Here is a 12,202-nt window from a genome sequence, read left to right on the forward strand (position 1 = left end):
AACTCAGAATGATAGTCTGCCCTCTTCTGAAAATGATAGACTTTATTTTATTAGCATATTAAAATTCCACACCCTAAGTGGAGACTAAGATGGTAAAGAGGCAGGCATTGCTTGAAGAGGCTTGATGAAGAAGAACAAGGGTGCAACTAACCACCCCCACTTCCATGTGATGAAATCAAGGGACTGGGTTCCTGCCTACCCTCCAGATGCCATCCAATCTGAACACCTTTGTCCTTTGAGCCAGTCTGATGCTCTTGGTCAACACTACATCTCCCTTCTTGCTTCTGCAGAAGCCCCCAGTGAAGAGCCTTGGTCCTGTTACACTGTGCATGTGCCTGATTATTCTAGAAGAAAGCACAAGAACCCATCATGCCTGGAATACTTTGGTGTCCAACACCCACTCCTGCTTCAGAGACCCCAAAGGTGAGTCCCAATGGCAGATATAGTTGACCTGGATCTACCTTCAACTGTTTGAACAAACACCCAAACTTGTTTCTGCGTCCTAGCTTTGGTGGGTGTAGACCCCCAGCTATTCTGTCAGTGAGGTCATCCCACAAGAAAACACTCCCTCCCCTGCCTTTGTCCTTTTTTCTCTCCTCCTTTCTATTGATCTCTTTTCAGCAACGGGGGATAATTTTCACCCACCCATTTGAGCTATAGCTCACCTCTTTGGAGGGTGACTGGGAGACTCCAGAACCACGTGCATCTAAGAGACCAGTGGGCAAATCCTACCCAGGATTTGATGGAGACCCAGATCCCCAGTGATATGCAGGAGCCCATTTGGTCTTTCCTTTCACTTAATTTTTGCTGTCTCTTCCCTTTTTTCTCTCTTTTCTTTCTGGAAAGGGAAACAGAGCATCTGACGGGTTATTCTCGCCACCCATCCTGTGACTTGGGTGTTACAGGTAGCAGGGGAATGAACTAGTCCAGCTTTGAGTCTCTTGCCTGGATGAGCCTTACTTTTCCAGTAATTTCACAGAATCAAAGTCCTCAAAGAATTTATGGGGTTGAAGTCTTTAAACCTCCCTGGGATTGAAGCCCCTACTGGAATTATCAAATGAACATCTTGCATGCTCTGAGTCTTCAGTTATAACTACAGTCTGAGGTTATCAGTGTTGGAAACCCCAGAGGTGAGGTCTTAATTTGCAGGTGAAGGGTTGGAGGTCCCCATCTCTTTCTGGACAGCCAGATGTCCTTTTGATTCAGTATCTATTTCTTTCTAATCATGTTCTTTCTTCCTAATGTTTCTCCTTGTCTTATTCTGTATCTTCCTATGACCTGTCTCATCCCCAGGGAGTTCATAGTCTTGAAACCTTCATAAGCTTGAGCTCAACATCTTCTCTGGGTTTGTGAGCTATTCTCTTCTAGTATTCTCTTCTAGCTATTCTCTACCTAGTATTTAAAGGATTTTGAGAGATTTGTTTCAAATGATGGGTTGGAATTTTTCTCACTGAGTATAAGGCTTGTACCCATCCCTGGGACACTGAAGTGAGGCCACCACCCCTATGGGCAGAGACAACATCTGACATGATAAAGGGTAAGTCTTGGGTACAACATGATACATTAACTGTCGTTTTATAAACTGGATTTGTTTTACTATCCTACCCTGTCTTGTGATCAGAATTTTAGCATAAAGCTCTACCTTTTTCTGAGAAAGCCTTCCCTTCCTTTGAGGTCCTAAGAGCTTATAGATACCTCATCACATGACTTCCCAAGTCTCTTCCACATGCCCTTTCTGTACAGTATGGTGAGCCCAAATAGATTTCAAATCCCCTCTTCTGGGAGCATTTGGAGACCTCTTTTACCTCCCCTTCTATTGCTCTTGCCCCAATCAAGATGTTAATGCTACTATCAGAACTTCACCTCCTTTAAGGCATTCTGGGAACCTATTCCTTCTTCTTCCCATTAGGAATCTATAGCTATCCTATATAGTTTAATCCTACTTTCCCTTCTTCAATGAGTGATATCCCCTATCTCTTGGTCCTTTAAAAGTCACTGGGGGTGGTGGTGGTTAGTGAACACCCAATGGTTACCACACCACTCTTCCCCCAATCCCTTGATGAGCCCCGTAAAAAATCTCTATAAAATCAGAGGCTTTGAGAGGCATTAGACTTGCAAACATTTCTTGGGTTTGGTTTAATCAAGGACAAGCCCCTCTGTGCAATCAATGCTTTAATTGAAAGGGAGCTCCCTTGTGTATGGCCATACTACCCTGAACACACCCGATCTCATCTGAAAGAGAGCTCCCATCTGACACTATAGCTTTTTATTCCAATGGGCTATATTGATAACTGCTTAATATGTTTTGGTTGTCTCTTGTGAATGCCTTTGAGATGGTTCTTATACCTCAATTCAGGGTTAACTGTAGAGGCTTACTTGCTCTATGACCCTCTACTTTATATTTTTCTCTTTCTTAAATTGTCTTTACCAAGATAATTTGTTATTCAGCATCATTTTGAGTGTCTCTTATATCTTAACTAACATTGACTAAAACATAACATCTGCAAGTTAACTCTTAGATTCACTTGAGGACAAAGGGAGGGGAGGTCAAGTGCCTTTTTAAAATCCCAGCTGCTGTAGAGATGCTTAAACAGGTGGCCTTAAATTATTCCATTTTTGTCATGAATATTATTTGGATTCAACTCTCTTTTTTATAAACTGAATTTGTTTTACTATCCTACCCTGTCTTGTGACCAGAATTTTAGCATAAAAGTTAGATAAACTTCATTCGTGTATGTATGTGTTTTGGGTACATGTTCTATGATGTGTTTACATAATAAAACCTTCCAAGATGTTCTATTCAGATTGGCTTACAGATAAGTGAGGGCTCACATACATTAACACTGTAAAATTGATTCAGCAGAATTTTAGTTCACACACTATAAATCAACTTTTGACAAATGGGCTAATTTAAATTTGTTGGTAAAATACAGAAAAGAAGATATCTTCAGAATTGTCAACATTCATTTTTGCCTGTTGCTTGTCGGCCAGGATTGTGTTGTCTTTGTTAGATGTTTAATATGTAATGCCTGTTGCTTTCTATATATTTCAAGTACAGTAAATTTTGGGGTTTCTTTGACAAAGGAACAACTAAAAATAATGTTGTCTTATCTGATATCTTTGTTTTCACAGGTAATCTAAATTTAACTGTTAAAAACAAATCAAGTAAATGTTTATAAGAATCCTTTTTAATATAAAGTCTAAAGTTATATGATAGAGATAAAACATCTGAATTATTATAAGTAAGTTGAAATACTAAAGCATCAATGACTAAATACAAATCAATGCACTCTTATCTTGTTAAAATCTCCAAAATGATGATATATTTGGGACTATTCAATGTGTTTTCATAAATTGTTGATATATGTAAAAACAATTCAAGACTGCTTTCTTCCTAGATGTTTACTGAAAAGTAAAGTTACCAAGAGTTAAAATTTTAGTTAGCATTCATAATCCTATATACAAAAGGAAATTAAGCGGTGTTTTTATATAGTATAAAATAGCATAAAGTATTTTATCTTATTGAGTAAAAGCATGATTTATCTGAATTCAGAAATTTTGTGAGAATTGTTTCAAAATGTAAATTTAGGGAATCAATAAGTAGGAGAGAAGGAAATATGAAGAAAGTTGTAGGTAGGAGGACAGATTTGTGGTAAGGAAGGTTAAAGAGAAAAGAATATTCTTTGGATAAGAAAGGATAAGAAAAGATTTTATCCTAAAACAGAATGTCAAAATGTAAAAATGAAGATAAGGTCAAAACCCCAGAGGTTAAAGCAAGTCACCAGGGGTCTGAGCACATCAAGAATGTTTATGGGGCCTGACATTTAGGAAAGGATATTTTTATGTATGATAAAGTTGGCTCTCATTTTAAAGGTTATGTAAGGAGTTTTCTACAAATCATTTTTGATGCATAGATATAAAAACAAAAGAGAATTTTCTATGTTTAATATAATTAAGATTTTCTTAAAATATATTGACCTATTCTTAGATGCATTTACAAAGACCTGGCTTGAAGTACAAAGATTATGTTTTATTGAGATCAATAAATATTGTGTCTTCTGCTATTGTTAGGCTTTAATTACTTAGGGAAAAGAATGTTAGCAAAGTCACTGTTTACTTAGATACCTGGGTTTTTTTTAAGTTAATTTTATTAATACATTAGAGTTATACATAAATGAGGGATTCATTTTGACATATTCATAAATGTATATAAGATAATTTACTCCATTTCAAACCCCAAGACTATTTCCTTCCTTCCACTACTCCTTTCCCTGGTCACCTTCCTCTACTCTGTTGATCTTCCTTTTATTAATTTTTAAATTGTTACATTATAAGTTATACATAAAAGTGAAATTCATTGTGATATATTTATACATGCACATAGCATAGTTTGGTCAATTCTTTTTTTAAGACAAATTTAAAACATACATGTAACTTTATTCACCATTATTATTTAAAGCTTGATTTATAAACTATTTAAAATGTGTAAAGAGTTCTGTATTACAAGAATTAAATAGTACAATTAGCCATTGCTTCATGGGTTCAAGTTATATATATATTGAGACCAAACAACGATCATTTTTCCATGTGGGAAATATATAATAAATGTCAAAGGACCAAATAAAGCAGTTTTTCATTACTTTCAGGATCTAAACAAAGATTCTGAATGTCCAGAGCTCTTTTGCTGTATTATTTTATATTCAAATATCTCTCTATCTATATTCTGAGTCAAGTACCTTGACCAAAACATTTAGAATAATTAGCTTTGTAGCAAAAGATTTTCCATCCATCTACACTATTATGTTCAGAGGAATTCTTGTTGCAACACTGACAAAATCTGCTGGCTTCTCTGGAAAGACATTCAGTGTACTCACTAATTAACCCTATGGCAGGTAACACAGGTACAAACATGAAATAGTTGTGCACAGTTCATCCAGGACGCTGCTGGCTCCCCAGCTAAAACTACCCAATGAAATACAACACATCTACTGCGGTTGACATGATTTTAGGAAAAGCACATTTGAGAATTATCAGACATTATCTTCTTCATCTCACCCTCAGTCACTGACAGGAGTTTTGTGGGCCACCATGCTGTTTACTTTGTGGATTGTGGTAGTAAATGAGCAGGGACTTCCTCAGAATTGGTAATGAACTGTGGTCCCGACTCTTCCCATTTTTCAGGTACAACCAGATCTTTGTATAAATCTGTAGATCAAATGAACAAGAAACTTCCCACAATGGTAGAAATATCACTGTCACTGTGATCAATTCTTAAATGACATGTTGTAAATATGGTTTATAATATGGTTAAATGGACAACTATTAATTTAGATTACTATGATGTATCTGATCATTGAGCGAATTTCATCCTGGATAGCTTTCTGAGACTTCTCTCTGGGAGTACTGTTGTCTTTTGCAGATTTGTCACACTCCATGTCAAATTGCCACCTTTCGAGGACCTCCCCATTTTGAATTAACCAGATGACCACCAACAGCTTCTGAACTGAGCACTTGTACAGCCAATCTTTCAGCTGTTCTAAATCACTGTTGAGGTACTTTATGAGCTCTGGGTCAGTAGTTACCAGCAGGGTTAGACCATACTTCTGCACTCTAGTGAAGGTTTCAGAGGGATACATGCCACATTGATATAGAATAAAAAGAACTTGGCCAGGGTGATGCCTTGCTTCTGGGACAGCTGCTATGCCATGGTGAGGCTCCTACCACAATGAGCTCTCAGTTTGATCAATTCTTTTTTTTAAATATTTTATTGGTTTTTTTTAAATACATGTCAGCAGTGGAATGTATTACAATTCTTATTACACATTTAGAGCACAATTTTCCATATCTCTGTATAAAAAGTGGGTTCATGCCAATTCATGCCTTTATACATTTACCTTGTTTTTTTGTATTACAATTCTTAATATACATATATACCACAATTTTTCATGTCTCTGTTTGTATATAAAGTGTGTTGACACCCAATTCAAGTCTTCATACATGTACTTTGGATAATGATGTCCATTACATTCCACCATCCTTGCTAATCCCCTGCCCCCTCCGTTTCCCTCCCACCCCTCTTCCCTATCTAGAATTCATCTAATCTCCCATGCTCTCCCTCCCTACCCCACTCAGTTTGATCAATTCTTAAACGACATGTTCTAAATCTGGTTTATAATATGGTTAAATGGACAACTATTAATTTAGGTTACTATGATGTATTTGATACCTTACTATATCTCTGACTAAAAGGTTTACATATTTGAGGACTAAATATGCTATATATTTGGACTTTGTATAATTATTATGCAAAAGTTTGTGGAGTTAAAGCTATATAGGTATAATGCATGAAAAATGACTAATGGATGCTCTTTTATGTAATGTGGATTGTACCTGTATCTTGAATACATAAAATGGTCAACAAGACTTTTGGCATTTCTACCATTTGTATTCAGGACCCTCAGATGGAAGGGAAAAGCCCTGCTGTTTAAAACCTGGTTTGTATCTGTTTGCTTAGATTGAATAAGCATTTTGTTATTGTGTATATATGAGAGGCGCTTGTATATCCTAATTAGTCTATTTATGATCATGAGCACTATTTCTTAAACTTATAAGAGGTCTAAAGCTATCCTTCGATTTTCTTTCGTGCTGCAACCCTGTGTAGACCTGCTGGAGGCAGAACCACGTAATTGCAGGTATCTTTCTGAGCCATGAATTTTGCTTCCAAAGTAAAAGCTAAGTTAGTATATATATAAAGGACTTTTGTGTAGCTGTGATGCTAAATATACTGGCTTCTTTGTATGCCAAATGTATTCCCAAAGTGTACAAGCCTTCTAAAATACAAAGCTTAGAAGAATACTTCTAAATACAATTTGTCCTCTAAACACAAATTGTCTTTTTCCAGGTTTATGTTTGTGTATTCCTAATTATATTATGACCATAATCTGAGCAAAGATTAATTAGACTTCCTAAATATTTTGCATTCTAAGGAATGCCACCCTGATAATTAAAAGATTGGACATATTTATCTAGGGAATCATCTATTAATAAGAACATTCTACTTCATTTTTAAAAAGTTTCATTTATCCTTGAAAAACAAGTTCAAATGGGAATGTATTTATGTCACTTAACGTTTTGTAATTGGGTAAAAGTGGCCTGTTGTTGATAGGTTATATGTGGAGGATTGTGTTATTTTTTGACTAGAATGAAGATTTGGATATATTTCTGGAGAGATAATAAGGAAAGTCTAATGGTTCTGGAATAATACTATCAGTCATGATTGTTATCTAAAAGTGCTGTGTACAATGAAAATAACCAAATTTTCTTACCATTTGCTAAACTTTCCTCAAAATTCTAACTGTGACTGTACTGTTTGTTTTCATCTTCCACAGTTTTTTACAGTTTCTTTTTTATTGGTTATATTTAGTTATACATGACAGAGTATATTTTGATACATTTATACAAACGTGCAGTATATCTTATTCTAATTAGGATTTCAGTCTTGATATTCACTGTGGCATTTTCATATATGTACCTAGGAAAGTTATGTCCAATTTATTCTACTCTTTTTCCTATTCCTTTCCCCCTCCCTTCCCTTCATTCCCCTTTGTCTAATCCAATGAGCCTCTATCTCCTCTCCCTCCAACCTTTGTTGTGTGTTAGCATTCACATATCAGAGAGAATATTTGACCTTTGGTGTTTGGAGATTGGCTTATTTCACTTAGTATGAATTATTTTATGGCTGAGTAATACTCCATGGTGTATACATATCACGTTTTCTTTATTCCTTCTTCTGTTGAAGGGCACCTAGGTTGGTTCCATAGCTTAACTACTGTGAATCAAGACGCTATAAACATTGATGTGGCTGCATCACTGATGCTGATTTTAACTCCTTTGGATATATACCGAGGAGTGGGATAACTGGATCAAACGGTGGTTTCATTCCAAGTTTTAAAGAATCTCCATAATTCCTTCCAGAATGATTTCATCAATTTGCAGTCCCACCAGCAATGTATGAATGTACTCTTTTCCCCACATCCTTGCCAACATTTTATGTTACTTTTATTCTTCTAATTGTCATTCTGACTGGAGTAAGAGCAAATCTCAGAGTAGTTTTAATGTGCATTTCTCTAATTCTAGAGATATTGAACATTTTTTCACATATTTGCTGTTTGTATTTCTTCTTCTGTGAAGTGTCTATTCAGTTTTGTGCCCATTTATTGATTGGGTTCATTGTTTTGGTGTTAATTTTTTGAGTTCTTTGTATATCCTGGAGATTAATGCTCTCTCTGAGGTGCAGGTGGTAAGGATTTTCTCCCATTATGTACATTTTCTCTTAACTTTCTTGATTGTTTCCTTTGCTGTGAAGAAACTTTTAGTTTGTTAAAATCCCACTTATTGATTCTTGAGTTTACTTCTTGTGCTTTAGGAGTCCTGTTGAGAAAGTCGATTCCTAAGCCAACATGATGGAATGTTGGGCCTACATTTTCTTCTACTAGGCACAGGGTTTCTGATCTGAGGCCTGAGTCTTGATCCACTTTGAATTGAATTTTGTGCAGGGTAAGAGATAGGGGTTAAATTTCATTCGGCTACATGTGGATCTCCAGTTTTCCCACTTCTTGAAGAGGCCCTCTTTTCTCTAAATGTATGTTTATGGTGCCTTTTGTCTAGTATGAGATAACTGAATTCATGTGGGTTTGTCTCTGTATCTTCTATTCTGTTCCATTGGTCTTCATGTCTCTTTTGGTGCCTATACCATGCTATTTTTGTTTCTATAGCTCTGTAGTATAATTTAAGCCTGGGATAGTGATGCCTTCTACTTCGTTTTTCTTACTAAGGATTGCTTTGGTTATTCTAGGCTTCTTATTTTTCCAAATAAGAATTGTGTGATAGATTTTTCTATTTCTATGGGAACATCATTGGAGTTTTTTAATGGGAATTGCATTAATTCTGTATAGCATGTTTGGTAGTATGGCAATTATATTAATAATGTTAGATATTAGAATAATGTTAGAATTAGATAATATTAATTCTGCCTATCCATAAACATGCGAGGTCTTTCCATCTTCTAAGGACTTCTTCAATTTCTTTCTTTACTGGTTTGTATTTTTCATTGTAGCGGTCTTTCACCTCTTTTGTTGAATAAATTCCCAAGTATTTTATTTTTTTAAGGCTATTGTGAATAAGGATAGTCTTCCTAGTTTCTCTTTCATCTGATCCATCATTGGTGTACAGGAATGTAATTGATTTGTGGGTGTTAATTTTATATACTGTTACTTTACTGAATTTGTTTATGAGTTCTAGAAGTTTTCTGGTGGAATTTTTTTTTGTCTTCTAAATATAGAATCATGTCATCAGCAAACAGGGATAGTTTGAGCTCTTTTTTACCTCTTCTTTAAATGATTTCTTCTGTCTCATTGCTCTGGCCAGAGTTTCAAGGACTGTGTAGAACAGAAGTGATGAAAGAGAGCATCCCTGTCTTGTTCCAGTTTTTAAAAGGAAGGTGTTCAGATTTTCTCCATTCAGATTAATGCCTTGGGCTAAATATATATAGCTTTTAAAATGTTGAGGTATGTTCCTACTATCCCTAGTTTTTGTAGTGTTTTGAACATGAAGAGGCAATGCTTTTTCTGTACCTATTGAGATAATGTAATTTTCTTTAATTCTGTTGATGTGGTGAATGATGTTTATTGATTTCTGTATGTTGAACCAACTTTGCATCCTTGGGGTGAAACTCACCTGATCACAGTGTAGTATTTTTAACTTTGTTTTTGTATGTGATTTGCCAGTATTTAGAATTTTTGCATTTATGTTTATCAGGAATATTGGTCTGAATTTTGAAGTTTTCTTTCCTTAACATGTCTTTGGTTTTGGTATCAGGGTGATACTATCTTCATAGAAGGAGTTTGGATGGTTCCTTCCTTTTCTATTTCATGGAATAATTTGAGGAAGATTCACACTAGTTCTTCTTTGAGGATCTGGTAGAACTTGAATGAGAATCCATCCAGTCCTGGGCTTCTATGATGGTAGGATTTTGATGGCATCTTCAATTTCCTTTCTTGAAATTGATCTGTTTGAGTCTTCTACATATTTTTGGTTCCGCTTGGGTGGTGAGTGTGCCTCTAGAAATTTGCTGATGGCTTCAACATTTTCTATTTTATTGTAGTATAAATTTTCAGAACAATTTCTGATTATTGTTTGTATTTCAGTGGTGTCCCTGGTGATATTTCCTTTTCCATCACAAATTTTAGTAAAAAAAAATTTGAGTTTTTTCCTCTTCCTTGGTTAGTGTGGCTAAGTATTTATAAATCTGATTTATTTTTTTCAAAGAACATAATACTTGTTCCCTTGATTTTTTTGAAGAATCTTTTGTTATTGTTTTAATTTCATTGATTTCAGCTCTGATTACAATCATTTCCTGTCTTCCACTGCTTTTAGTGTTGATTTGTTCTTCTTTTTCTAGGGCCTTGAGATGTAATTTTAGGTTATTTATTTGTGGCTTTCTATTCCTTTAATGAATGAGTTCCATGCTACCAACTAAGAATGGAAACTCCTCTTTCTTAAAGCTCTTTAAGCTGAAGATGAACAATTTGATATAAATTTCAAGGAACAAGCCTCATGTCTGATAAGTGAGCCCCAAAGAAAACTCATCAAACTGCCTGATACTATAGCCAGAGACATTTAAACTGCAGGATGAGAAACTGATATCAAAACAAGACTCCATGTCTCAGTGAGATTCTTGCTCCTTTCAATTTTTCCTTGTCCTTTTTTTCCCCTCATTTGGCAGGTTAATAGTGTAGTTAAAATTTCACAATATAGATTTTTGAACAAAAATGGCAGATTAGAGGAAGGCTGCACTCTCATGTTTTCCTGAGAATTGAAGCAGTGAGAAAACTGTTTCTGTGTGAGGTGGGCGACTAAGGGAATACCCTGAAAGTCAATAGTGAACACTCAGAGACTCAGACCTATAATTTCTGGTGCTTCCAACAGAGGACAAGAAAGAATACATGAGAGTCAAGCCTGTGGCATCAGTGTTGCTGAATCACCACAGAAATGAGAGGTCACATGAAGGGAAAGAGAGAAGCATCGCAGAAAAATTTGGCACAGGACCCCTGTAGACCAGAATAGCTTTGTGACCTTAGCTGATACAAAGTCGGCTTGGTGAGCTGGTGGTTGAAAATTGCTCCATCCAATCAGTGTCATTCAAGAACCAAGCTCAACCACCAGTAGCACTCTGAGGGGAGGGAGTAAATGCCAGCTACAGTGGTAACTTAGCAACAAACTATAATCATCTATGTTTTAAAAAATGATTATTCATGATCTCTAAACTCTCTTAACCAATGAGAAAAGTGGGTGAGAAGTAATAGGGAATAGACTAAAACTGAAGGCATTAATGATAGCATACTCAATACTAACTTGTATTGGAAGAAGAGGGAAAGTGAAGAAAAACAGAAAAATGGGTGAGGAAGGGAAGGGAAACAGAAGGTGAAAGGTTAATAAAATAGGTACTTGTCACTCCGTTTTTCTGTATGCTTAACAAAACACTGTTGAAATCCTGAGAACTGTTTGCTAATCTTGTTCCCAGAATGTGCTGTCCCCAACTGCCAAACTGCAGAATGCACTCCCTCACTCGGTTGCAGGCAAATTGCCCACTCGCCCTGACCCGTCAATGAACTTCCCTCCCTGCCCTTTCCAAGAAAAGTATATAAGCTCTGCTTAAGCTGTTCCCAGGGCTCTATCTCTCTTGGCTCTAGTGAGCTCTGAGCCCCAGCATGCTGGAAATAAACCCTTTTGCTGTTGCATGAGACAGTCTCTTGGTGGTCTCTTCCTCTGACGTTTCGCCGGTCCCTTACAAAGGAAAGCTGAGAGAGGGAAGGATAAAAGAGAATGGAGTTGAGAAAGAAGAAAAAGAGATTGAGGAAAAAATCCAATTAATTGAAAAAAAAACATAAAATTAGATAAAAATCATGAAAAAACAAATAATGAGAAAGACATTACAAAACACTTTACACAAAATGACTAATATAACAGCAATCATAGAAAGATTCAATTTCTCCACTGTGGATTTTACAGTGGGGCAACTTTTTTCTAGGTTTGCAATTTTAGAATCTTCAGATATGAGAATGTTTGTGAGATATAATTTTCATACTATTTGCTGGTTCTCAGCTCTTACCCAAACTAGCCAAACTTAGTAGGGGAGTCTGTG

At 35.9% G+C, this 12,202-nt stretch overlaps 1 pseudogene; it reads right to left on the reverse strand.

The window, feature by feature from the left end:
* Nucleotides 1-5,057: 5,057 nt before the first annotated feature.
* On the reverse strand, nucleotides 5,058-5,707 carry LOC124109787 (mitotic spindle assembly checkpoint protein MAD2A-like; annotated as a pseudogene).
* Nucleotides 5,708-12,202: the final 6,495 nt, after the last annotated feature.

This window comes from Marmota monax, unplaced genomic scaffold (genome assembly GCF_021218885.2).
Source record: "Marmota monax isolate L192 unplaced genomic scaffold, Marmota_monax_Labrador192_F-V1.1 WCK01_AAM20220418_F8-fsc00008, whole genome shotgun sequence".
NCBI lineage: Eukaryota > Metazoa > Chordata > Mammalia > Rodentia > Sciuridae > Marmota > Marmota monax.